Source organism: Diabrotica undecimpunctata, chromosome 4 (genome assembly GCF_040954645.1).
Source record: "Diabrotica undecimpunctata isolate CICGRU chromosome 4, icDiaUnde3, whole genome shotgun sequence".
NCBI classification, from domain to species: domain Eukaryota; kingdom Metazoa; phylum Arthropoda; class Insecta; order Coleoptera; family Chrysomelidae; genus Diabrotica; species Diabrotica undecimpunctata.
Genome location: NC_092806.1, coordinates 13,227,754 through 13,255,706, shown reverse-complemented (window position 1 = coordinate 13,255,706; position 27,953 = coordinate 13,227,754). Strand labels below are relative to the sequence as shown.

General features: G+C 32.9%; 1 protein-coding gene across 6 annotated transcripts in view; it reads right to left on the bottom strand.

Moving 5' to 3' along the window:
- C3G (C3G guanyl-nucleotide exchange factor) overlaps positions 1 to 27,953 on the bottom strand; it is a 117,555-nt gene that overhangs the window by 54,381 nt on the left and 35,221 nt on the right. The window contains exon 1 of one of the 6 annotated variants that reach the window (XM_072528934.1): positions 11,900 to 12,227. The exons of the other annotated variants lie outside the window; for them this stretch is intronic. The gene's annotated coding sequence lies outside the window, so the exon portion shown is untranslated. Of the gene's footprint in view, positions 1 to 11,899; positions 12,228 to 27,953 lie in introns of those variants that run through there. 6 annotated transcript variants of the gene reach the window in all.

Here is a 27,953-nt window from a genome sequence, read left to right as displayed (position 1 = left end):
TCGCTGCGTCTAGTAAGCGCCGTCCAAACTGAAAGCCGAGCTTCCTTTGAAGTCGTGAAATAAACCGCAACAATTTGGTTCGCGACGAGTCACGATGAAACAGTACGCAAGCGGTTTTTTCTGCCGTACACATTAACGAATATAGCGCTCACAAACGGTTCGCGAACAGTTCTGCTCGCAAATGTGTACCCGCCTTTAGATTATGAGTCTGTGCCAATTTTGATAGCAATTTATAAATATACAGGGAAACTTTTAGCAAAAAACGAAAAACAAAAATTAACTTTAACACCCTGTATCTTTTTTCTCAGCAACATTTTATTAAGGCATATTTGGCCCAATAGCCATATTTTGGTGCCAAATAACCTGTCCTTAGTCTATGTCCCAATAGTTATGACTCACCCTGTATATAAATGAAGCGAAAACAAAGTATATGGAAATGCGTGGTGAGATAACAGAACACAATAAATTGTGAAGTGGAGAGAGAGCAAACGACCGGAAGAAGTGGAAAAAATTAACGAAGAAAATAGAAGCCAAGGGCCTTCTATTTTCTTATTGTCAACATAAATGCCTATATGGTGAATTAAAAATTAACCGAATTATCATTTTCTGAGAGACAAACACTCTTGTAGCATTCACAGCACTACCCCAAATATTTATATTCCAAGTGAGAATAAACAATTGCATAATAAACATTCAATAACTGTTCCATTTTAAGAAAACTTTTTAATTGCAATATTGCGTAATAACTATTATTTATTCTTTTGCAAATATAATTAATTTGAGATTCCCAGCTCATGTTACTATCAAAATACAAACCTAAAAGTTTGGTGGAAGTTGTAGAATGAACCAGGCTATCATTTACTTTTATAGAAAACGGTAACTTGAAATTGATCTATAGTAGAATTGCATGCTTGTGGTTTTTTTAGCATTAACAATCAAAGCATTTTTTATACCACTCTGTAAAATCTTCTGATATAACAATCAGTTGAACAGTTAATTCCTCATCACTTGAAGCAGATGTAGCAATAGTTGTGTCATCTGCATGCATAAATATGTTATTTGAACTGACATATCTGGGCATATCATTAATATAGCATAGGAATATTAATGGCCCCAATATTGAACCCTGAAGAACCCCAATATCAATATCACTAAGTGATATTGATAGTGAGTCACTAAGTTTAACGAGGATCTTCCTAGAATGTAAATGAAAGAAACTCATGAGAATGAGTTCAAAGAAAAGTGCCCTCACAAAATCTCCCCGATCCAGTGCGATGCGAATGAAACATAATATATTGTATTTACTGAGGAAACTATACATTCTTTTGTATACACATTTTTCATAAATTTTGCCCAAAATAGTAGGAACCGTAACTGGCCTGTAATTATCTAAATCTGAACCTGTACTGTACAATCAGTCAAAAAGAGACCATAAACACATTTGTTGACTTTTTTTTACTATACATAAATATTAGTGGTAAATCTAATGGAAACTTTTTAGGTTCAGGCCTCTCGTTTGTTGACTATTGTCCAATAAATTTACCTCTTAACGTTTTTGGGTATTTCTCTAATCGTTGTAAATATTTATCACTATGTGACACTATCACTTATCACTTCAGTCACAGTTGACACTTATAGGTCTTGTAGTATATCTTTGTTGCTTACAAACCTTGGAGCAGTTATTGCTAGGTTGGATTTTGAAGAAGTGTCCTATACCTCTATTTCGTACGTCCAAATTGGCTTCAGTATGGCATTGTACGCTAGTAGTTTGCTTCGCAACGATAACTGGGACTTTCTTCCGAGTAACCGATAGTATTTTCTATATATGTTATCAAGATGTTTTCTTTTTTTCCATATATGAGTTTTCCAGGTAGTCTTTTGTCCATATGTAAGCCTAAGTACTCTACAGTATTTGCCGTTTGAAGGATTGTTGAGTAATATTTAAGGTGAATCGCTATGGCATTTAGTGAATATTATGTAGCTTGATTTAGATTCATTGCGTTTTAAGTTTTCTTGGAGTTGTTCTGCTGCAACAACGGAATCTGAATGTACCGCCATTATTGCGGTATCGTCCGCCACTGTGGCTGTAAATACTTTATTGTCAGTAGACAAATCCCAGGTGAATAGTAAGTAAAGGATCGGTCCAAGAACGCTACCTAGAGGAACGAACGCCTGCCTTTATGAGATGTAAACCGGTTATTTCGTCTTCATATTTTACCTGGAAATATCTTTCTTTCAGGAAAGAGTATAGTATGTCATACATGTTCTTCTGTAGTTCCTTTTTTAGTTTATACAGTAGTCCCTGATACCACACCTTGTCAAAAGCTTGACTCACATCGATGAATGCAGTTGAGCAATATTGCTTATTTTCAAAAGAGTTTTGGATTAATTCTATCAGTCGATGGATATGTTTAATCGTTGAATGTTTGGCTCTAAATCCAAATTGGTGGGTCGGTAGTTCTTTTTCTGCAATAATTTTTATTAGTCTCTTAGCTAGTCATTTTTCCATAATTTTCATGAAGGACAGTAGACTTATTGCTCGGTAAGAAGTTGTCTCGTGTTTAGGTTTACCAGGTTTTGGGATTAGGATCCCAAGAAAGGCTTGGATTTAATGTGATTAGATATTTATTGAATCCCTCCTAGCCTGGACTTGGGTTGTTAACCATTCGGAGAAACTGATACATCACTAATCCAAAATAGTAGAAAATTCGTTAAATATACTGTACTTTCATATATTTTTTATCGAAAGTTGGTGAAATTCCGATATAGATTCTCAACCATGCTGATATTGCAATTCTTAGAAGGAATAAAGAATAGTTATTTAACCAACAAGTGTATTAATAAGGGCGATTAATAATTGAGATACTTTAACGCGTGAGCGGAGCGAGCGCGTTAATGTTCGAGATTGTTAATCGCCATTTTAATTCACGAGTTCGTTACAAAACTTTTCCGTGGACCGTACTTTTCAGAAATAAAGATATCTTAGTTTAAATTTTTATTTACTTAACTATAAACAACAATTTTTTCAGCTTTCATTAACTTTGTTCAAAGTTTAATTTTCCTTAGTGGTAGTTTTATTATTGTAAACATTAATATTCGAAAAAGGACAATTACTGAAATTAAAGGATGGTGTTGGTAAATGATTATCTGCTGTATAGCATTTTGACAAATTTATATTTAAGTCTTCTTGGACCTCTGTAAATTCTGTGATAGAAGAAGAAGCGGTGGGGCTGAAGAAAGTACTTTGACAAGGTTTAGTGGTATTTTGTCCCAAAAGTTTTTCAGCCGTCTTAAGTTTATTCTGCATAGAATTATCTATATAACCTTCTGCTACAGCAGTCGATTTCCAGCCACCTAGTCTTTTAATAGTTGAAAAGTCTGCACCACTGTCACACAGTATTGAGGCAGAGGAACGTCTAAAACAATGCCAAGTGTAGAGATGCGGGTGCTCTAATTTTAAGAATTTAGCAATAACGGAAGGAATTTTGGAAAACGAATTTATGCCAACTGGCTATGTGGAACATTTGTTATTTTTATAAAAAATGAAAAATCGTTTATGTGGTGTGTGTGCCAATCTTAAAGAAATATAGTTTTTGATCGCATTGAGAATGGTATTTAATAAGTTTAAATAATTTATGCAAGCAATGTATGTTGTGTTGCCTATAATGAAATCGTTCATTAATAGAAAATCATTCATTAATAGGGGTCATTAATCAATGATTTTGGGGGTGTTAAAATTGATCATAAATGGACGGTCGACGGAAAAGATATTTAACGGTACTTCTTGGGGTAAGAGCACGCCGCTACCTGCCTATATAATTTGGCATAGCCAGTTAAGAAAAAGCCATCACAGAAGTCGGTCGCAAAATCTCGTAAGCTAAAATCGATAGCTCGCAAAATATTCGATTCGCTTATTAATATATTATATTTGTAAGTAAGTAGTTCGCATCGCATTATTCTTCATAAATATTATTAAGCCAATCATTCATAGTAATCAGTGTTTCCAAAAACCGCAGTTATAATTTAAACACTTCATTTATTCAAACCATCAGTGTTGCTAGTAGTTCGCTATTAACATAGAAACGACATTCCGCTAAGCAATTCTACTTGTAATTATATATAATAGTGAAATTAGCCTCAGTGAAAAGTGTAGTGAAATATCCCATAACACAGTCTTTCCGGACAGCTATCAGAAATTCCTATTTAATCTTAACATTAAATATAAGTTAGTGTTTAATCTGTTTTTCATTTCAGCCCTTGGCTGGTGGTCCTTCAATTCTTTTAAATAAGTTATTGTTTATCCATTTTCTTTTCATGCTTCTATCTTCTGTGCTTTTGTACGTAGCCACGTTAAATAAGCTTTTTTTTCCTTCTTCGTTTATTTCTTGAGTCCACCCAATGGTCCTACTTCTCTTTTTTTAGTCTTAATACTCCTAATGATTCGCTTGCAGCCATTTGTGTCACTTTTTATATGGTAGTGTATTTCCTCTATATCGTAATTGTTTTCTTGTAGTTTTTTTTATGTTAAAAATGTACTTATACGCTTCTGATGTGTTTTTTTCTTGTAAATGTAATTAGTATAAATTATTTGAAGCTAAAGATAACCACTTTACCTTAAAATTTGTTACACAATTAGCACTGCCTTTATTGATACAAAAACCAAATATTTATTATATAGTCATCGAGCAATTTGATTTGATGAAATCACTTTGTCAAAAAAATAAATGAAAATGAAAGATTGCTTATCTTATATTACGTACAAAATACATAAACACGTTGTAAAATGTGTTTACATACCTGCACAGGTTGTTTACTTAACTCAGATCCTTAAAATGTTTTCAAAATATCGAGCTACGAATGAGAAAAATATTTTTACAGCGATGTATCTACAGTTTTAAGGAAAATTCATTCATTGATCCGAGGTATATCATTATGTTAGTTGAAATATACAATATCGTAGTTTTACCTTATCCTATCGGAGATGGGATAGTGTTAAACCTATTCTAAGTTGAGTTGTGGAGTAACAAAACCATTTTCTGAGTTTTTTATCCGATTACTTCCTCGTCTAACTTTCTCAATTAGTGCTTATTTGCCATATATTCATTGACTTGTGATACGGTGCACTGTCTTGATACTGGTGAAACAACAATTTTTTCTTCAACAAATGAGACCTTTTCTATGCGATTTCGGTCTTTCAACGCTTCACTAAACCAACGAAGTAGTAGTTGTTGATTGTTTCGCCATGTTTTAAATATTCAATGAAAACAATTCCATGCGGGTTCCAAAATACAGAAGCCATAACCTCTTCCGTGGTTTATTGCATCTTTGGTCGCTTTAGACAGTTTAATCCAGGTGCTATTAAACCATATGACTGCCGATTTGATTTTGGAGTGAACTGATGGATCCATGTTTCATCCATTGTGACATACCGATGCAAAAGCTCTGACTTATTCCGATTAATCAGCGCCGCCAGGACTCATCAATGCGTTGTTGTTTTTGCTCTGGTGTGAGAAAACGCGGCTCCCACTTGGAAAACAGTTTTCTCATACATCTCATAGTTCCTTTTGATAACTTTAAGTGTCAGCTATCCCTTGCAACTTGACTTTGCGGTTTTCCATAATAATTTTGCTGCCTTTCCCTAATGAATAACTGCCTCATTTAGCGCTCATTTCCAGAGCGCTCACCATCATTGATGTCGGTACGAGCGCATTTGAATTCAGCAAACCATCATTTAATGTTTGTAATCGATGGAGCAGAGTCCCAGTAATACTTTTTGAACTATTGCTTAGTTTAGACGGTATTTTTTCCCATCAAATAACAGTGATAAATCAACATATGACATTGCTTTGAATTTGAATCGATTGTTTATAAAAATAACAAAAAGAGTGTCACTTCAAGTACCTACTCTTAAGTCGATAAATAATAATCCAACTGACACGAAATTTTGACAGTATGCATTTGAAGGTTGACACTACGGAAATGTCATGTGGATAATTCATTATCCATGCATCCAGCCATCTCATGGTTTGGTTTATAATAGTCACCAGCTACGATTTTTTTAAACCTTTTTTTTTCTATTCGAATTGTCGAATAAAGGCTCTCCTTTCTCGCCATTCATCTCTGTTATGGGAGAGGCGTTTCGACATAGGTACTGCGACTCTTTTGATATCGTCGCTCGAGCGCACTTGAAGTCTTCCTCTTGGTCTCTTCGCTTCGTACGGTCGCCAGTTTCAACTTCGTTCTTTGTTCCATCTTCCATCTTCGAAACGTTCGTTGTGTCCAGCCCATTTCCACTTTAATTTAGCTACTTGCTCTGCGGCGTCCCTTACTTTTGTTTTGTTCCGGATTGCTTCGTTTGTTTGTCGATCTATGAGTGACATACCAAGCATCTGTCGTTCCATGGCTCGCTGAGTTTTTCGAGTCTTCTCCATGTTGTCCATTTTTGTGAATGTCCAGGTTTGAGTTACGTAAGTGAGAACGGGTTTCTAAAAATTTGGTTGCGAAGGTTTTGTGGTATCTTTTTGTCTTTCAGTATATATGAGAGTTTTCTGAATGCGGCCCACCCCATTCTTACTCGTCTATTTATTTCAGTAGTTTGTTTTTCTTTGTTTTTAACTTGACCTTTTGACCCAGACATATGTATTCTTCTACATGTTCTACTTTTGTTCCTTGAATGGTTATTTTCGGTTAATCATCTTTGTTCGACATTAGTTTAGTTTTGCTCAAATTCATTTTCAGTCCTTTTTTTAAGGACCTTTTCAGTCCTTTTTTATTCCGTTATCCATCGTGACTACCATTTCCGCATGTTCATATATATTATGTATTAATATCCTATATCTAGAATCTATTCGGCTGTTAACCAGTTCTTTCTCAATAGCCCATAATTCTATGATGTCAAAAGCTTTTTCGTAGTCTATAATCAGCTACGGTATTGCTAGGTAAAATTAAACTGTATATTGTGAAAAACAAAACAGCTGATTGAATTATTTTTTATATCGTGTGTTTCGTATAGTTTATAGTTTTTACTTTCCTAATAACATAACGTTGCTACGTACAGAACAAAAGTCTAATAGAAATCAAAACAACATGCCGTATATCGCTATTATAATCGAAAAAGGTAAGTAGTTGTGTTTGTTTTGAAATCATTTAATATGGATTAGAAATTGACAGTCAGCCGTAGGTCATTTACCCACATGGTGAGATTGTTCAACTATTAGGTAGATTCTTAGTAAAGAGGAGTTATATAATTATGTTTTCAAAGAATATAGCTTGATTTTTTTTCAATTTAGTCTGTTAGAAATAGTAATCTTTCTTTATTTTAGAAAAAATTAGTAAACAATCCAACACGTCAACTTTGGGATTTAATTGTGCGTTCTTCGAAAAAAAATATAGATACAGGGTGAGGCGTAAAAATGCATAAATTTTATCCTCAAAAAATACAAATACTGCAAGAGCTGTATCACGATAATTTTGATAGAAAAATAAATCTACGATATACGATATATATATATATATATATATATATATATATATATATATATATATATATATATATATATATATATATATATATATATATATATAATATCGTAGAATCCAAAATAAGATCAATTCTGTTCCCAATTCCGATTCAATTTCAGTCCTAGGTCAACACCATCTTCATAAAAGTCACAAAATTGATTTTGAAAACTCCAGAACCATAGCCCCCTTCCGCTCCTATAAACCAAGAATTATTTGAGAAAGCCATAGAAATTGAAAAAAGGTCAAATTGTCCCAAAAATATTGTGCCCTTTATGAGCAACTGTAATGTTATCTTTGGACAGGAGATTTGCTTCTTTTTTTTTTTATAGCCCTTTTTCTATCCGAATTGTCGAATAAAGGCCTCTCCCATTTCTCGCCATTCATCCCTGTTGTGTGCTAGGCGTTTCCACATTGGTCCTGCGACTCTTTTGATATCGTCGCTCCAGCGCATTTGAGGTCTTCCTCTTGGTCTCTTCGCATCGTACGGTCGCCAGTTTCCGACTTCTTTGTTCCATCTACCATCTTCGAGACGTTCGTTGTGTCCAGCCCATTTCCATTTTAATTTAGCTGCTTGTTTCGCGGCGTCCTTTATTTTTGTTCTGTTCCGGATTGCTTCGTTCGTTTGCCGATCTATTAGTGAGATTCCAAGCATCTGTCGTTCCATGGCTCGCTGAGTTTTTCGAATCTTGTCCATGTTCTTTTATTGAAAAGAAATAAAGCACCGGGTAGTGATGGAATTCTGGCAGAAATGCTGAAAGAAGGCGGAGAAGTAGTCATCAGGTACCTAAAAATACTTTTTAATAAATGCCTATTTGAAGGAAACATACCAAAGGAATGGAATACTGCTAACACAATATTAATACACAAAAAAGGGGACAATACAGATCTGAAAAATTATCGTCCAATATCACTACTATCACAACTTTATAAAACATTCACAAAAATAATTACAAATAGATTGACAACAAAGTTCGATGTATATCAACCAGTAGAGCAAGCCGGATTTAGAAAAGGGTTCAGTACATGTGACCATCTTCACACACTAAAGGTCCTAATAGAAAAAGTTAACGAATACAATTTACCAATCTGTTTAGCATTTATAGACTACGAGAAAGAATGAAAACGAGGCCAATAAAAATCAACCGAGGAGTAAGACAGGGAGACACCATATCTCCAAAACTATTTACTGCCGCACTTGAAGACATCTTTAAATCACTAAATTGGGAAACGAAGGGACTATCGATAAACGGAAAGTATTTAAACCATCTAAGATATGCAGATGACGTAGTACTAATAGCCGACAGCTGGAAAGAACTGAAGACGATGATCGATGAGCTTCATACGGAATCCATAAAAAAAGGACTGAAAATGAATCTGAGTAAAACTAAGCTAATGTCGAATAAAGATGATCAACCGACGATAACCATCCAAGGAACAAAAGTGGAACATGTAGAAGAATACATATATCTGGGTCAGAATATCAAGGTAAACAAAGAAAACCAAACTACCGAAATAAGCAGACGAGTAAGAATGGGATGGGCCGCATTTGGAAAACTCTCATACATACTGAAAGACAAAAAGATACCCCAAAACCTTCGAACAAAAGTGTTCGATTTTTGTATCCTTCCCGTTCTCACTTATGGAGCTCAAACCTGGACATTCACAAAAAAGAACATAATTCTTCTTTACCTTGTTATTTTTGCTGTTATTGTAAAATGTATGTATTCGCAACTTGAAAGTGTTTTCGATGAGTTGATGTGGGTATAAATTAAGTATTAGTGCTGTTATTGCTTTTTTATGGCCTGAGGTTTATTGATATGGTCGGATAATCTAATAGCTCTGTCGGTGAAGCCGATTACTACTGATTTCTTTTGGGACAAGGGATGATGAGAGTTAAATTACTTCCAATGTGAACTTTAGTTTTTGGTGGAAGTTATTGAATTCATTTGACATAATATCCATTTTATCCTCTGGCGTTACAGTCAAACTGTCATCTATAAAACGATGGTAAAAAAGGTATATCAAAATATATTTTATTTAGAAAAATGTCTTCCAGGTGCTCTAAAACTAATTGAGCTAAAGCATATCCATCTGTTTGTTGGATGATTTTGTTTTTATATAGGAAATATGTTGACTTTAATGTTGTTTTGATTGCTAATAGAAAATTCTTCTAGAAGGATGTCTGTAAACACTTTGTTTTCATTCCACTTTTTTTAATAATATATTTCGCTAAAGCTATTAAAGTATTGGTGTATAAAGATACAACATCAAGAGAAACTAATTTACACTTTCTAGGTAAATGCATATTTTTGAACTTAGATTTCAGGTCATCAGCGTCTTTTAAATAGTATGGATTTTTATTAATTACATTAGAAATGATCTTCAAATATTTTGAAAGGTTTTCAAAAGAAGGCTGAATACATGAGACAATAGGGCGTAGGAACATAGCCTTTTTATGTGTTTTAGGCAGACCGTATATTTTTTGAGCTACAGCATTATGCATATTGAGAAAATTAGCAGTATTTGGTGAGATATGGCGAAAAAATTAGCAGTATTTGGTGAGATATGGCACATTGTCTCCCATCTATCAACTAATTCATTATTTCTTTTTGTATTCTCTTTTGAATGACAAAATAATCTACCGTGAAATGAAAAATAGCACTACGAACATATTCCCATATTCGCTTAACCGGTATTTTGCTGTTCATCCTGTGTACGTGCTCTAACCAGTCAACCTTTCTCTAACTATTATTGGTTAAATATTGAGATCCGTCCTAATCATTTCATTTTTCACTTTATCTACTTCAGAACCACTTGAAACAACAAAGGGAATAATTCAATAATTTTGATACTAAATATAAATCTAATTGATGGGATATTGAAATAATGTAAAAAATCATTTAAAAAATATGTCATTGAATGGAATAGAATTCAAACGATAAATGCATATTTGCGAATGGCATAGTGCTTACAGCGGAATCTGAAGGAAAACTGAAGTTCAACTTCAAACTGAATTTCAAAGTAGACATTTATCCTGGTTCGACGATAATAATAGGCAAGTAAAGAGAGTACAAGAGACAAAAACAGAAGGAAAAAATAGAAGGGGACGTCTGGTTTAAGCTTCAAACAGTGACATGCAAAACAAATGGCACAGAACACACAAGAAAAGAGGACAATAATCAAAGGCTGGATACACCAAATAAATTCTCAATAAATAATTTATTTGCACAATTTTAAGTTAATTGTAAGTTAGAAAAAATTAAACTCCCTTTAAAGTTATATGACACGCATTTACCCTTGCTACAGGATTGAACTTTGGGAGCAAAAAATATCCAGATTCAGATCATAATTTAAAAATTGTCAGACTTAAAAACAAACATGAGTTCTCCGTATTTCATAAATCTACCCATACTGACACGACTATACACAATTCATCATCCCATCCTACACAACATAAATTGGCTGCCTACCATAGCATGTTACATAGTTACATAGATTAATAGAAATTCATAATGTCAAGAAATAACTTCGAGATAGAACTGAATATCATTAAGCAAATAGCAGTAAACAATGGGTACAACGAACACACAATAAATAAAATTTTAAATCAAAAAACTACATAAAAAAGCCCTGAAATTAGTATTTCCACCACCAAAGAAAAAACCCAGTACCTTCTGCTCGATTACATATGCAGGGAACTCCACAGCGAAGTATACAAACTTAAATGTGGCGACTGCCCAAAAACTTACATCGGTCAAACTGGTAGAACTTTTATCAAACGTATAGCAGAACATAAAAAGGTTTTCAATAATAGAAAAACAGACTCTACATACGCACTTCACCTTTTAGACCATAATCATCCTTTTAATGACGAATTTCAAATTGTTCACATCCAAAATAAAGGCCTTAAGCTATCTTTATTAGAATCTATGGAAATCAGCAAATTAAAAATACAGACATAATTCTGAATGACCAACTTGAGACAAACAGTTCTCCCCTCCTCAACTTATTCAGTTTGTAAACACATACCAAAAATAGATTACTTGAGAAAAGCACTCGGGCCGAAACAGCTGTAGTGATAATAATTTAAAATAAATTTTGTGGAAGTGTTGAAAACAAAAGTTTTCAGTGTTTTATTGTTAGAAAAAATATTCAGCAAAAATCTCCCTCTTCAAAAAAAATTGACCTGTATAGTACCAAAATAGAAAAATTTTCTATAAAATAATAACTATTATGTGAATTGATTCATTGTTAATGTGTATATAGTGTAAAAAATTGATAGTTATGACCATAATATTGCAGCAAATTTATTGCACGTAAAAATATTTCTATATTGTTGAACATAACAATTAAACTTGATAATAATTTTGGAAAATACCTGAATTTGTTGATAGTTGACGTTGAAACAAACTGGTCTGTAGTTAACTAAAAACAAATATAGATTTCTGAACAACAAAACAAACAAAAACCAAAATAACAACAATATATCACTCCCATTTAAGTCTGATTCACTTTTTTTATTATGACCACATTCTGACGAACCTTGTACTCGATACCGCACACTCAACTCGTCGTCCAAAGAGTATAATACTGACTGATTTAGTGATTTTCAACCACGCCGCTTAACATTCACATTCACGTTTTACGCCGCGTCTTCTTGACTTCACGTATTATTTCTGTGGTCTTGGAAGATGCTTAAAAAAGTAGCCGCCTCGTAGGCTTAAACTAAGGCGACTTACGGCGATTAGTACGGTCGGTTGACACTAATAATCAGTGATTTTATACAGGGTGGTCAAACGACAATAAATTTATTGAGTAAAAAATATGGGTAGAAAAAATTAAATACACTTTGTTATCAAATCCAATCCGATTGTAAAAAACTAGAACATTGAAGTAAAACACTTCTGTTGTAATTGGTATATTTATTTAAAGATTAAATTTTAAAAATCCAAAAGGAATAAGTTCAAAACGTTTGATCAGTCCATCTTCAGTGAACTTTTTTAGTACTTGCTAAATAGGCTCAGAACCAAACAGTGGTTGAGTTGAAATGGATGAAACCATATTTGAAGGTATTAAATTGTATGGTAGTATGCTGATGCTGTTAGATCACCAACCGGGAAGATAAGTCCCCACTCGAACGAGTTTTACTACATCTAGACAGTAGGAAAGCTGAATGCCAACTCAACGTTGGCATTCAACCAAAGGTTCTGGGATTCAAGTTTCGAATCTCGTTCATTTTTCTAACATTCGATATGTTGTAGTAAATAATAATACGTCTTTTTCCCTCAGTTCTAATGTACTAAAATACCGCGAGTTAACTTAAATTCAAGTGATTCAAGTTGATGTAGATTAATTCTTACTGTGCCTGATAATAGCTAAAATAGCTTTGAGTGTAGTAGTCTTTGAATAAAGCCAGTTATGACAAAAGTGGTGTGTTCTTTTGTGAATGTCATATAAAAGCAGAACTTTTCTTCAACCAAAGACGAAGAAACGGTTTGGAATGCCTTACCACATCGGGCCTTCTCTATATTATTATAACATGAATTCTGATTTTTTAAAGATAAAAAACAGCCTTCCTTACACAGTCGTTCTTCAATGTCTGCCCACGATTGTCTAATATTCACTTTTCTGTGCAATTCTTTACGCTGACGTCTCTTGGATATCACAGTACAATTCCAGTGGACCATCTCATGTCAGTTCTTCTCGCTAAAAGTCCCGCCCACTGCCATTTTAAAGATTTAATTCTGTGGATTACATCAGTGACCTTGATTTTCTGTCTGATCCATTATATTCTTTTTCGATCTCTCTCTAGTAGGCATGAATACTCTACTGGTGTCAGGTGAAGTGGCATCTTCGATTTGAATATAACTGTATTTGTACCAAAAGATGATTAAGACAGTTTCATTCTGAGAGTAAGGAGCCAGATTTATGTATTAATTGTCCCAGGTATACATACTCGTCTACTGTCTCAAGTGCAGTGTTGTTTATTATTACATCTGGACATCTTGCAGGACTATTTATGCAGTTCCACTGTTATGCCATCTATTCCAGCTGCTTTAGCGTTTTTCGTAATAATAATGGCTCCAAGTTCGAGTTTTAAATTCTCAGCTACACCTAATTTAAAATGTGTCTTTCTCAAAAAGTATTTAAAGAGTAAACAGTATAAAGAGAATTGCAAAGCCTTTACTACCAATTGTGGTTCATTGAAGCGGAGTCAAAAACACCGGGAAAAAATGTTCCCCTTCGAATAAAAAACGATAGGTCCTTGCATTTTGTTTATGCAGCTCCTAACAACACTTGCTTCGTTTTCTTTGTCCACTCCGTATGAGTTATAGATAAAGGTATTCAAATAAAAGTTACATACATAATCAAACTACAAATAAGATAAAAATAATTGGTTTAAGTGGTATCGCATTGCAAAATATGTGCAAAAGAAATCTTACTTAAGTAGTTTAAGTTTACAATTCCTACATTATATCACTTTTGATATTAATTTACAAGTAGATAATAAAGATAAAATAGAAGCGATTAAATGACTACGAGAGAACGATTTTTTTTTTCATTTTCTTTAGTCAATCTGGCAATAACCATATTGTAACGGCATATATTAGCTCCAAGAACAGTCAGAAGCTAAGAGAATTGTCGCTACAGGAGAATATTAAAATGTTATTCACTATTCAGTTGAAAGTATGCCTTATCAATTTGTTTTTCTTCTGCTTCTTATTATATTAGGTCATAGGCTGTTTCTTGTCCAATTATAAGGACATATGTCTCTCTATCTCTCTTTATCTTTTAAAGAGTCTTCCTGATAGTATAATGCCTGTTGGTCTTCAATTCCTTGCTATTATATCTTACTATACATTCATATAATAAACAGAATTCACTCTATCTTTTCTCCTTTCTCTATCGTAGAATATCCTGGATATTACAGAAATCTGTTACTTCATTATTTAGTATTAGTGATTGTTAAGATCAAAATCTATAAATCCATCGTCAGACCTGTAATAACATACGGATGCGAAACGTGGACCATGACCAAAGCAAACGAAGAAAAGCTCAGACGCTTTGAACGAAAAATATTTAGAAAAATTTTCGGACCTCACCATGACATCACCACAAACCAGTATAAGATCAGAACCAATATTGAATTAAAAGCACTCTACAATGACGACGATATTGTCCAAAAAATTAAATCACAGCGACTAAGATGGGCAGGCAACGTGCACAGACTGCATAACGAGGGACTTGTAAAACTGGTATGGCAGGAGATCCCCAGAGGCAAAAGACCACTCGGACGTCCCAGAATGCGATGGAGGGATAACATCCAAGCATATCTCCGGAAAATGAACATTCCATTTGCCCCTAGGTTGATGGAAGACCGAACAAATTGGAAAAAAGTTGTAAAGTAAGACCCACCCAGGGTTGTAGCGCTACGTAATGATGATGATGATTGTTAAATGTTAAACATACTTAAAAGAGGGAAAGGAGAATGCCTTCTTTGGTTATATCATCCAAGGAACTAAGTATCAACTACTGCGATTCATTATTCAGGGAAAAATCGAGGAAAGACGATAACTTGGGTGTGAGAATTTCTCTTGGTTACTTAATATGAAGACAACGGACTGGTCTTCACGTGTGAGATCTGTCTAGAGCAGTTGCTGAGAGAAAAAAATTCCATGATATTTTTGACATAATGATAGAAAATTTCTGAAGATACACGTTGGCTATCAGCACCACGAAATGTCCTCCACTGTTTGGTACAAGCTTAACCTATGCCCTGAAAGTATATCTATGCTTCCAATTATTGTTCTCTCTATTGTATTTTAAGTGGTATAACATCAAGTCTTGGTCCTGTTTTTAGTTTCAACATGCTATTCCTACTTTCTTCTTTTGTGACTTATTTACTGACTTCATCATCACTTTCTCCTTCTTCTGGTTGTATAGGCCTAATACTGTATATAAAGTTCTTTTATAAAAGCTTTTACATTACTCTGTTTCTATTTGGTTTAATTTTTATATTTATTTATTGGTTAACTTTTATCTTAAATTTTTAGATTTATTTATTAAGTTTTTACTCCCTTTAACGGTTTTTCAAACTTTTCTTCGCACTCCGCACAGTACCTGCTCAATCCCTTTTGTAAATCTATCTACATATATATCAATAAAATGTGTTCTTTGTATTATGCTAAGTACGATGGACGTGATCAGACCAATATCTCTATGTTGCTCAACACATTTCCGACTAATCTTAAAGTAATTGCTTCCTATGCTAATCTTACTCGGGAATATTCTATGTACACCGGTTGAAAATTATTGACAGCACAGACTTGGATAAGGACCTTTGTAATTGAAAGGGAAAACTTCTTAAATTCATAAGAAGCCCAGCTCTTAACTTATCATAAGTTCTTATCATACCACGTTCTCTCTGTCTATCCCATGTAAAAGCATAATATTTAACACTACTTCAATATTATATGTTCATTGTTCAGTCTTTCGAGTTCCTACTGTGTAATGGACAATTCAGACACTTCTTTTTTTTTTTCGTTGTAACGTCCCGATCTACAACGCTTATAGGTACATCTCTAGATCATTCACAGTATTGATGCATCAGCTGAGACATGAGTCGCGTTGTACGTGACAAAAATACCCACAACCTACGACATATTCGACGGCCTCCTCTTAAATGAAGTTACGCTGAATATTAAGTAGGAAGGTCTCTTTCTTAGGAGACGAAAGGGAACTAAATACGGTAATCCGTCGTTTAAGGGTAACTTACGATTATGTTGATTAAGCGAACTGAATTATTTAATGTTTTAAATATATATATATATATATATATATATATATATATATATATATATACATATATATATATATATATATATATATATATATATATATATATATGTATATATATATATATATTGTTATGATGTGTTTTTTGTTTGAATGATGAGCAATGAGTATTTTTAATAATATAGGGTTTTTATCGCGGTTCTCAAAGAATTAGTTTGTAAGTACTTTTTTAAATTATCTTTATTATAACTATTATGAAACACACATATATATCTAACCTAGCCAATGTAAATTTAAAATAAACTATCTTTAAATTGATGTTCTTATAAAACTAATTAAATTCTATAGACAATGTTAAATTTAAACAAACTATCTTCAAAATTGAAATTGTTATGACACTAACTAAATTATATTAACAAAATTTTGTACCTTTCTTTCACTGAATGCCTAAATGAACTGTTTTCCACTATATATATTCTAATCACCACTGAATGTCTTCGTACTTCAGTTATCCTTGTTTTTGTGAAATTACTTTTTTCAATTATCAGCTTCTACCAATTTAAGATATAGTTTTCTTCACCATCATTTATAAACCACCAATCAAACCAGCAAACACCATTTATATTTATTCTTCTTTTCAATATACCAATATCCAATTCTTATAAGTTGATTTATACTAATCTCTGATCATAATATAATTTTAATTCCTTCCAATGTCCATCCAATATTCTTCTAATATACTTTTATAATCTTCAATAATTATTTGTGTATAATTATAAATGTGCATTAAATATATGCATAATTTTTAATCTTCATTTAACTCACTATATTAAACAATTGGACTATCTCCAACTAACTTTCATATTTCTTATAAAACTGCTTGACTGACTTACTAAAACTGTGAACAATTGACTTCACTAACTAACTTTCATAATAAACTGGCCTGACTTCTGACTAAAAACTGCTATCTTGAATCCAAATCACGGGTATTTATATCCTTTTGGATATTCCAGAACCATCTGGTAAGAGATCATGTTCCATTCGTTCTATTAACTTTTATATAGATGTTCTCGAAAAAAATATCTGTTCGATCCACCGCCATAATCATTATTCCAGAATGTTCGACCGTAAACAATGGTCACACTCTGCACTCTGGAGAATTCGTTAATGTTCCATTGATAATTTTGTTGACATTTAGGCTTTTCAGATCAGAATAAACATTCAAATTAGTAACTAACACTCTAATTTAATAAAATACACAATTCAAACAATATATTATTATAACCCCACTTATATTCGTAAAAATTCTTAATATGACACTTGGAGTATGTATAGTTGGTTGCCTAGTCACATGGCTCACTTAAATCTATTTACAACATTAAAATACAACTTTTTACACTTATTATATGATAATTTCTTAAAAATACCCTCACATAAATAATTTTTATTAAATTCTCTAGTATATAACTTATTTAAAACAACCAAATATCTAATATTATGTAGTATATAACTTATAAATTATTTTCTATAAACCCTAATCGTATCAATATATATATATATATATATATATATATATATATATATATATATATATATATATATATATATATATATATAAGACCGGGTTATAAGAATCAGGGAAATAAGCACAAAACTTTGCAAAAATAAGCAAAATATTTCTGAAAATGCTACCAATTTGTGACAATGTTATAAGACTCTGAGGTTTCCAGAGCAACAACTAACACATCCACGGAGGAAGCTAAGTGTGCGTTCATAACGGGGCGCCGACCCTCGATCGGACCATAGGATGGTATTATATTATCATCGCCACGTAAAATAAATGCATTATTTTAAATGCGAGCGTTCACTGTCAGTGCTGTGCTCTAAGGGAGGATACCATGCCTTGGTCTCCGTAACGAACGCACCCTAAGCTACCTGAGGAAACGTTTGGCATTTCTTTCCACAAGTAGCTTAGCTTCCTCCGTGGATGTGTAAGTTGTTACTCTGGAAACCTCAGAGTTTTCTAACATTATTGCCACAAATTGGTCGCATTGCTCCTGTAGTGATCCTTTCCCAAGTTAATATGCTCCTTTTCTAACTTGTCTGCACAATACTGAAGACAACCAATAGTCAGATATACATATATACAGTTGATTTCCATCTTATACACATATTTTATTATATTTTTTCCTTTGTTGCGAGCTATGCGGATACCTTCTACCTTTATTTTACTATTAACTGGCATTAACATTTTTCTTGTTGTTTGAAACGTTCTAAACGTTTGTCATTGCTTTTGGAAAAACATGAATCGATTAATAACACTAGAAAAAGAAAGCTACTCGAACCGTTTAAAGTCGATAAAGGACTTCAAGAGAAATGCTGACTGTCGCCAACCTTATTTAAACTTTATACTTTAAAGACAATAGCAACAGAGATGGAATGCCTGCGAAGATGCTGCAGAGTAACAAGAATGGATAGGAGAAGTAATGACGAAATAAAGCAAAGAACATCAATAGAAACAGACATACTAACATATATAGAACAAAAAAGACTAAAATGGTATGGACATGTAAGAAGAGCTAGCGACAGCAGATGGATAAAGAGAATAACCGAATGGAGCCCCATAGGAAGGAGGAAAAGAGGACGACCCCGAAAATCCTGGAGGAACGAAGTAGACGACGCCATGAGTAAGAGAGGACTAAACGATGGAGAATGGAACAACAGAGAGAGATGGAAACGGTTGAGCGAGGGAAGGCAGTGAATACTGTAGAATCCCTAAATATATATATGTTACGAGCAATGTCCGAAATTGAACAATCCTAGCATTGTACAGAAAATCTTGACCACTTCTAGCATTGCACCCCTTTACTGTACAATCTCCGAAATATATATAATCGTCGGACTTTGTATAAAAGAATTGTTGTACAATGTTCGAATTTCAATAAGTAGCCATGCGTCAAAGTTTAAGATAATAGATATCAGATATCGATTCATATCGATTTTTACAATTATTCCCCATTTGTTATTAACTACAAACAAACATCAATTGAGGTTATAAATCCATAATTAACCAGCGTTTTTGACTTTTGGATTCGTAGAATTAAATTATTTTAAATTATCATACATATCTCTTGAAAATCATACATATCTCTTACAAACATCTTCCCAATATTATAGTGATGTATCTATCTCTTGAAGCTTTGAAATGGTTCACGAACAATATCCCTATTGTAGAACAATTTCTTCTTCGATTCGATTTTTCAATTTTTGATTTGGTGTGGCGCTTGTCAATAATAATCGATTCGAACCGATGAGCGTGTCGACAATTATTTTGATTATTTCGGACATTGTACAGTTTGGGGGTACAATGCTAGAAGTGGACAATCATTTGTGTACAATGTTAGGATTGTCCAATTTCGGGCTTTGCTCGTAACATATATACTTTAAAGACCACTCACTTTTAGGGATGGGTCTAGGTTTCTTTCGACTAACCTTTTTGTGGTGGTTGCCTTCCGTATCAGATAAGGTCGGTTCCACGAGTTGTTACGTTTTCAAAATGTTCGTGAAGTAAAGCAATGGTTGTTTGTTGATCGAAAGACACTTTTACATGCGGGTGTTTTATTATAAACGGACAAGTTATTTTCGACTAATTGTTAAGAAATACTAAATGAAGAATTCGTAAAAAACTCTGCGCTATTTGATAAAAGAGAAACCACCTTCTCTAGATTACAACTTTTCGTAGTTGAGTGTCACTTTTTATGAGGTCATTAACCGGGATTTTCTAATAATATCGCCATAAATTAGATAAGTTGTTAATCGTTTAATCGTATTACACAATTTATATCTAACGATCTTTAATGGGAATATATAGCTATAATTATTAAGAGTTGTTTAATTCATTTATAGAATTTTGACGACAATTACTTTTTTTCGCCACAATTTGAATATTTACTTGTACAATACATTCGTAGTCTGAATATATACAGCCTTTGTTTTGTTTTATAGTAGACTATATTGTTCAATGTGTATTATGTCATCGTAGATATTTTAATTTGGACGATTACATAATGATATACAGTGGACTATATCAAAACGGAAGAGCTTGCTGAGTTGTAGCTATAATATATTAATAGATAGCAAGTGAACACCAAGAACAAAAATCACCTCACACATAAATGAATGATAGTACCAATAATATTAAAATTTGATCAGATCACAATTACTAGCGTTTATGTGAGGCAAATTTGTATCTTCCTCTACAAGCCTTATAATCCTGCTCAGTGTTAGGATCTGCACAATGATCCTGTAAAATTAATCTCATACTTTCATGGAAAAATTGTTCCTTTTCACATAACCTTTGATTTGAAAAAGGTCCCAATTTTAAACCTAATGCAATATAATTTTTTTTTATTTTGACTAGGCGTAAGTGCATTTTCGCGTTTTTTTGTAAAAGAACATAGTCCAGTCTTTAGAGATTTGACCTCTTCAGAGAGTCCTATCGGCAAAATTCATAATGCGTTTCAAAGGTGAGAATGCAGCTTTTGTATGCAATTTTGTATTTTGCCGCAACTGACGTTGGTTTCTATAAAATCCATTCAATAAATAAACATATAATGAAACAATAGGATCTGCATAAATTAACTTTCTAAAATTGAAAGATAATAGCAAGTATATACTTATAACAGAAAATAATGACTACACTGCAGAAATCAAAGTCAGAATAGAAAAAGCACGTTCTAATTTTATGAAAATGAAAAAGGTCCTATGTGGCAAAGATTTAACATTAGTTCTTAAAGTACGCCTAACAAAACGTTACGTATACAGTGTACTATACTATGGAGTGGAATCTTGGACGTTAAATCTAGAGACAATGAGACGACTTAACGCCTTTGAAATGTAGACCTATAGAAGAATTATGAGGGTTTCCTGGGTAGATAGAGTTACGAACAATGAAGTACTGAGAAGAATAGGTAAAGAGAAGGAAGTTAAACTTACAATTAAAGAAAGAAAGCTACAGTATCTCGGATATGTGATGCGGGACGAGAAGTATGGCATCCTGCGACTCATAATGCAAGGAAAGATAGATGGCAGAAGAAGCATCGGAAGAAGACGAATTTCATGGCTCAAGAACCTGAGAGAATGGTTTGGATGCAGCTCAAAACAACTATTTAGAGCTACTGCCTCAAAAATTAAAATAGCTATGATGATTGCCAACCTCCGTAGCGGAGATGGCACCTGAAGAAGAAGAAGCAATAAGTTTAATCGGTGTTTTATATTCCCATGGTTAAAAAAAAGCTTTTCCCTGAATTTTGAAACGAAACACTTGAAAAATTAAACGCATACTTTCAAGGAAAAATCATTCCTTTCCACCTAAACTTTGATTTGGAAAAAGTCCCAATTTTAAACGTAATGCAACATATTTTTTTTATTTTGACTAGGCATAGGTGCATTTTGACGTTTTTTGTAAAAGAACATAGTCCAGTTCAGAGATTTGACCTCTACAAACCATACGAACAAGCTGAATTTTGCTGAGAATGTCAATTTTGGGACCCCTAAAAATATACTAAAACCCACCTCTTATAGTGGAAGGAGGGGAACGGAAAAAACCGATTTACCAATAATCTGTATGTCGTAGAAAAAATGTTTCAAATAAAAAATGTAGACTAGATAATTTTGAACAAAAATATTTATTAGCACTTTTTGCGTAGAATGAACTATTCTCTCAGAAACAACGATTGAAGCGACCGGTGATGTCAGTGACGCGCGCGAAATCAACTTTAAATAAAATCGAACTGACATTCGGTACATTCGGTGAACTGTCTCTATACAAACAAACAAAGCGGTGTTGCCGGTCATCCTCCAAATTCCGTCGGTAAAAATTATGGAAAAAAAGTCAAGGGTATATAAGGGACACGTGAAAATATAACAATTCTCAAGCGCATTAACGCAAGCACAACAAAGTTTGAAAATGAATGATATCTACAGTCTTACTCAAAATGTCAACCAACCCCCACGGGATGTAAAAGTTGTGGGTAATACCAGCGATAGTGAGGAGCTAGCAACAAAAGACAAAGTGTGAATTTATGCCGCAAAGTATAAACAATCTTATAATAAATTAATTACTATTTAAATGGGAATAAGCCACAATTAAAGGTTAAAATACGTTTATTGACGTTTCAATTTCCACTTCGGAAATCGTTCTCTTTATTTAAAATAAATAAAATATTAATAATAAAAATAGTTAAAATACGTTTATTGAAACGTCAATAAACGTATTTTAACCTTTAATTGTGGCTTATTCCCATTTAAATAGTAATTAATTTAAAATGCCACAAGAAAATAGCTTCAGAACAAAATCTTATAATAGTACAGAAAAATTGTAAACATATCTACACACAAACTTCCCCGGACATGAGTTCCCGTGCAATTTGTACGCGAGCAAGGTAAATGGATCAAATTCCTTCAGAACTACGGCAGATGCAGAATTGAAGGATGTTCTTTTTCAACCACGGACGTGGCCGAAGGGCATAGAGTGAGTGAACATTTTTTCGCAGAAAACATTCCGTCGATAAATCTTCTAGGCAAACCAGATACATTAACCGAAAAAGACACAGAAGTGAAAGTGTTATTTCGAATAACTGTACCATATTATATTAAACAAAAATCTTTTAGCAAACTCTGACCAGATTAGTCTAGTTAATATTTTTCATGTAAACACACAAAGTTTATTAAACAAAATAGATCAGTTTAATATTTTTTTGAAAAATAAAAGATACAATATATTATGTTTCTCTGAACACTGGCTCAGAGAAAACGAATTAACATTAAAGCTTGATGGATAATTTTTGTCAACTTTTTATTGTCGGAAGACAAGGGAACATGGAGGTGTTGCAATTTTTAGTGATAATAAAATCTCTACACGTCCAGTTTGCTTAAATGATATATCATGTGAATATGAGAGTGAATTTTGTGCATTAGAAATTATAGATATTAAAACTGTTTCAGTAACAGTGTATAGAACCGGAAATGGGAATTTTAAAGTTTTTCTAGACCTATTTGAAAAGTTATTGGTGTTTTGCTCTGCTAATTTTTTAGAAATAATAATAATTTGAGATTTCAACATTGATTTCAAAAAAGCTTCTAAGGAATTAAACAGTTTCCGTGATCGAATTTCTACTTTTGGCTTGACCATAAATATTAATGAATTTACTAGAATCACAACTAGATCAGCAACTTGTTTAGATAACATCTTAACAAACATAAGCAGTGAGATAGTTGGTTGTGAAATTGTGGACCCATGTATTTCTGATCATCTTGCTCAATTTCTCTACTTAAAAATAAATCTGAAAAAAGTCATAGTGCTAATAATACAGAAGACATATAACTCTCAAAACAGCAGCAGAATTAGCTCAATTTATTACCGAAATGTATGTAAAGTTAACTGAAATTAATTTTCCAATAAAAAAATCACGAACTCATAGTAAAGCTCCAATTTCTTGGTTTGATGATGAATTAAGAGTAATGCGAGAAAATCTTTCCACAGTCAAGATAATTGCTGATGTTACAGAGGAATATAGTGAGTATAAAAAGTTTAAGAAGCACTATAAATCAACAATATCATTAAAGAAAAAACTGGCGTATGAGAATTTCTTTTCCAATTCAGAAAATATATCTCGTGACAGTTGGAAAGTTATAAATTATCACAGAAATAAATTTCAAAATAAAAAAGTCTGTCCAAGAGCGATTACATCAAACGATTTCAATAATTACTTTACTTCAGAAGCTAAACATATTAGAAGTTCTTTTAGTTCTACAAATGAAAATGTAGTCATAGATTTTTTGAAAGATGTTCAGTCTCCTTGCGACTCTGTATTTTTAATATTGTTCTGAAGTTATTTTCTTGTGTCATTTTAAAGTAATTACTATTTAAATGGGAATAAGCCACAATTATAGGTTAAGGTAAGTTTCTTTAACGAATTTTTAAACTACAAAAAAGAGTGGTGAGGATACTTGCAGGATCAGATTATATGGGACACTGTAAACCTTTATTTCTGGATTTAGGTATTATGCCACTACCTTCACTCTATATATATGAGACGCTGATTGAAATTCATGCCAACAAAGGTAAGTTTAACATAAACTCCAACGTCCATACAAGATCTAGAGATGCTATTAGAGCCCAACGTTTTAGGTTAAAAAATTCGACTGATGTTAGTTTGTATAACTTTTTGCCAGATGAAGTAAAAAGTCTTCACTTGTTATCCTTTAAGCTTAAAATAAAATCACACTTTTTGAAACATTGTTTCTATTCAAAAACGGAGTATCTAAGTACAGCTTTTATACAATAGTACTAGTTTGGTCAGGGTATTTGCCTATTATGATGATATTTTATGTTTTTATATTTTTATTTAGTGTTTTTTGTTTCTTAAATTGTTAATATTAAATATCTGTTTGTAATGTTTAAATTCGAAAAAATTTTATATGTATGTATGTAAATTGTCACTATTCCTTTGACTTGTCAAAAACTAAACTATTTTTGTATATTGACTAAATAAATTCTATTCTATTCTATTCTATAAGACGAAGAGATTTTCTTCTAACAATATTCTCATTTGGATTAACCAATTTTGTAGACAACTAATGCATTTATGCCGGCTGTGTTCAATATATTGAAAACAATTGTGTGTTATCATCTGCTGTTTCGTGCTTTATCATAACTTTGATCCACTACATCGACGTCGTACTTAGTATTGTAATCAACAACCATTTCAGGTTTACCACTATTGATATGAATTTTATCGTTATTTATAATTGTGGACAATACAATCACTGAACTCCGGATTGTGAGACTAACACAAAAGACTAAAAAAACTATACACCAACTTATGCAAATCCCTCAACTCCTAAATTTTATATTATTGCAAAAACGAATGTGGCAACAGTGACATACCCAACAGTTTGGTGCAATTATTAATGTGATATCACATTCTATTTTTACTCAGAATTAACCCAGCTTTACACTTAATTTATTAGTTGAGCTCGAGAAGTTGGATCGTTCATTTTTATTTTTTTATTAAGAGGACATTTCTAATCGGACTTGATCGTATTAAAGCAGACTTTATAAAAACACGCTTCTATCACTGTCGTCCGGAGGAGCTTGATAAGCTGAAAGTAACTAACAAAACAACCTGGCAACGGTATATAATATACGTCTGGGACTATAAATAATTTAAAATTTAAAAGCCTCTAACAGGTTAAGCTGTTTCTTTTTAAAGGACATACATGTGGAATTAAACAAAGTAAAAGAAGACACAAACCACGTATTTCCTTCGTAGATTGGAAGACGATTAGTGTGTCTTTGTTAAGCCGAATTAGTAAAGACACTAATTTTCGAAATTTCTCAAAACATCCTCTTTCTTTCAAAATAACTCAACAACTAAAAGGATACAGAAAAAAAGCTACGATACCAAAAACAGCTTTTTTACTGAAGATATTAATTTTTTTATTTCTATAGACTAAAAATAAAGACTATTTAAGGATTATTTCTATAAAGACATAAAGGAAGCATTAAAGGTCACAAAGAAAAACGATATCAACATCATAATGGGCGATTTTAATGCCAAAGTCGGTAGGGGTAGGAGGGTAGGGGTAGATGTGGTAACGCGGTCGGTGATTTCGGTCTGGGTAACAAAAATGAGCGAGGAGAGTTACTAATTGAATTTTGTAATGACCACGATTATGTATACAAGAAGATTGTATACATGGCGAGCACCTGGAGATCGTCCAGGTCATATGATACGAAATCAAATTGATTACATCTTGATAAACAAAACATTCCGCAACTATATAAAAAGAGTGGCCACTTACCCTGGTGCGGACATTTCGTCTGACCACAACCCCTAATCGCGAATGTAAAGCTTCGATTGGCATAGGTAAAAAAGCCATCTAATAAAAAATACATAAACACTAGATAATTAATGAGAGAAGAAGAGCTTAGATCTACATACAGTAAGCACATCAACGAAAACTTGAGAAACATACAAGGAAATTGCATAGAGGAAACCTGTGAGAAAATAAAAATAGCTATAGTCGAGGCTGACGAAGTAGTCGTAAGTAAAATAAAAAGAAATCACAAAAACGAGTGGATGACGGAAGAGATACTTGATCTAATGGAGCAACGCAGACAGTACAAAATACATCAGAATCAACATGAATACAAGGAAATCCAGCGTACGATAAGGGCAAAAATTAAAAACGCAAAGGAAAGCTGGATGAAAGAACGTTGTGAAGAATTGGAATCACTACAAGAAAAGGAAGACAGCTTTGGACTACAAAAAAAGGTCAAAGAAATTTCGAATATATACAATAAACACCGTGAGACTCATGCTGGAAAAACTAAATGCATGGCAATAAGAAAAAACGCACTTTTAAGAATACAACTGCAAGTAGATAATGCTCCAATCGATCAAGTGAAAACATTTAAAGACTTGGGAATGATAATGAATGACCAATGGGATCCTCAACAAGAAATAAAATGCCGTACCTATATAAATACCTTCAAAATAAGTTGGAGGCCTTCGAAATGTGGACTTTGCGAAGAATGTTCCGCATACTATGGACAGATAGGGTGAGAAATGAGGAAGTCTTAAGACAGGCAAATACTGAGAGAGAACTACTCAATTTGATCAAGGTACGAAAAATTGGATACCTCGGCCATATTCTGAGAGGAAAAAAATACGCAATCCCTCGCACGCGCTATAGGTGCACGGCACTCTAAGAAGAAGAAGACTAAAAATCAAACGTACTATATACTTTGAAGTTATAATTTCACTTTTCATTGTTTTATATTCACACTTCTCCCTCTATTCTCGCAATGGCTGGCTCAATAATCCTCTAACTTTAAAGTTTTGCTAAGGGTTTTTTTTTAAACGAAATCCTTTTGCAATTTAAGGTAGTAAAACTTAAAATGTTAAATTATTAAATGAATTTTTTTGGTTGCTTAATACTTATAAATAAAACTGTGTCGAATCTTTGAAAAAATCTTTTTAATTTGCTTAGAAGTATCAGCTTTATGAATAAAAAAAAATTAAACTGTATGTGCCATTACGAAAAAGTTTTTCAATTTATTTATTAGCTTAAAAATACTGAAATCTTGCAATGAAGCATAATTAACTTTATAAAACATTGTTCAAATTAATTTTACGGTATATTCACGATTCTATTTGATAGAACAACTCTTCTTCTTTCATTTAACACATTGGCTGCCACACGGATCAGCGGCGATATTAACAGATTACAATTATTGTGCCATTAGGATCACCGGTGCTACTTGTGCGTATTTAACTTTCAGAATTATTATAACGGTCGGCACTGTGAGGATTCTCAAATAGTTTTGTGGCACACTAGGAACCCATAGGTTGCTTTTGTTCTTTTATTAGGTGCGATAATGTCGTAAATAGCTTGTAACGACAGTTGAGAATAAGGCGTTAAAAAAGCGATTAGTTGCATTCATTATCAACTTTTTCTACTGTATTAGCAGTTTTTTTTCGGTATATTTGAAACTATATGAAGTAAGTATATGTAGTTTATTCGTTTTAACATCTTGTTGCTGGATTATTTGTAAGGATAAACAAAAT